The 1,716-nt window shown below is 47.5% G+C and overlaps 1 pseudogene; it reads right to left on the reverse strand.

Annotated features, from left to right (window-relative positions):
• Nucleotides 1–729: 729 nt before the first annotated feature.
• LOC135896243 (U2 spliceosomal RNA) lies at nucleotides 730–909 on the reverse strand (annotated as a pseudogene).
• Nucleotides 910–1,716: the final 807 nt, after the last annotated feature.

Here is a 1,716-nt window from a genome sequence, read left to right on the forward strand (position 1 = left end):
GTCCGGTAGTAAGATGAGGAGTATTTACTGATCAACTTTCTGCATATCTAGTTGGGTAGTATGGTAATTTGTTTTGGAAATTAGCAAGAAGTCGTAAACTAGTGAGGTTATGTCTTATTTCTGTTTTGAACTTCACGCTCAGTCGGTACTTATATAAGTTGTGTATACTAATTCTTCTGAAATTGTGAGAAAGTTGAGCTGTGGGGGATGGGTGCGGTGCATTATAAACATGACGAATGTATTTCTTCTGCAAAAGATGGATGCGTTGCAGGCTAGAGGGCGCTGAGGTTCCCCATACGAGTTGACAGTAGTTGAGGTGAGAAAGTGGCACCGTATCTGGAAGAGTCGTCTGATTAAGTGACGAGAAAAAAAATTCAGTAAAATTCTGTGGTCTTATGCGCCAAAAATAAGATCTGTTTATGAGACACGCCGTAGTTGGAGGTTCCGGATTTATTTGGCCAGTTGGGCTTTTTCACCGCACGCCTGAATCTAAGTACACGAGTGTCTCCTTTTTTTTTTCTTGCCCTTCGCCCCCTCAGATCGAACTACGGCCGCCGCGGCCGGGAACGAACGCACGGCCTAAAGCTTACCAGTGCAACACCATTAAACTAACGCGGTGGGAGGCAAAACAAAACAGAATACGGCAATTGTTACAGCGAAGGTCTACATGGCTAGCTTCTGGAAAAACTGAGTTCGTCTATCGAGCCGTGCAGATCGAGAATTTCTCTCCATACGTCGACCGATCGCGAAGACAGTGTATTACCGGGCCGACCCTCGGCGGGGGTGAAGCCGGCTTTAAGCACTCCGCCAACTTGCAAACATAAGTATGATATGTTATGTCCGAATATAACCTGTATCAGATATTAAGCTCATAGGAACAGATACTACACTTTGACGCGCGTCGGCTATGTCTACGTTGGTTTTCGAGTGACCTCACAACCACTACTGCACTGCGGGACGTCGACCAACGCACGATCGCCGAGACTACGGAGGAGAAGTGTGTGCCCTCGGAGAGCGGTGAGGTGCGTGTCTGTCCTAGGTGCCGGGATTCGTTAGCGAAAGTCGTCGTGCCGCGTTTTGCAAGAATACATGGGTATGTATACCCCCCGATGCCTGATTGTCTTCCGAGGCTCAACATTGTGGAGGAGGGACTAGTCGCACCTCGCCTTCCATTTGTGTGCATACCGCGTTTGAAGGCCGGCAATGGACAGTTCGCCATTAAAAATGCCCACATACACAGCTTCGCTGGTCATCCACCTTCACACAGTATAATGTTCAGCGGTGTATTATCAGTGTATTATACACAGTGTAATACCTCAGAGGCTGAGGTATTTTCTGCTGATGTTCTCACGCACCGTCTAAACACGAGAATGGCCGCGAAGCGGACGAATCACTGTAGAGCCATTTTCGCTGATCCTACAAACACTACAAGTGTGCCGGTGACCGGCTTTGTTCTATGCGAAATTGCGCAGAGAAATAAATATCCATAATTCAACAAATATCCCTCTTCAAGAGAATAATGATTTCAAATCAACGCTTTATTTTTCTAGCTCCTCGTGATTAGGCGTGTCGACGCCGTCTGCCTTCCCGAGTAGGGTCTGCTCGTTTGGAACCACTTCCCCCCGCGCTGCAGCCCGATTGGCATCGAACTCTTCTCTCTAATTGCCTAATATCACTTATTTCCGCTTCCCTCGAGCAATGAAGAGCTTACATACG

The sequence above is a fragment of the Dermacentor albipictus genome, chromosome 1 (assembly GCF_038994185.2).
Source record: "Dermacentor albipictus isolate Rhodes 1998 colony chromosome 1, USDA_Dalb.pri_finalv2, whole genome shotgun sequence".
In the NCBI taxonomy this organism is placed as follows: domain Eukaryota; kingdom Metazoa; phylum Arthropoda; class Arachnida; order Ixodida; family Ixodidae; genus Dermacentor; species Dermacentor albipictus.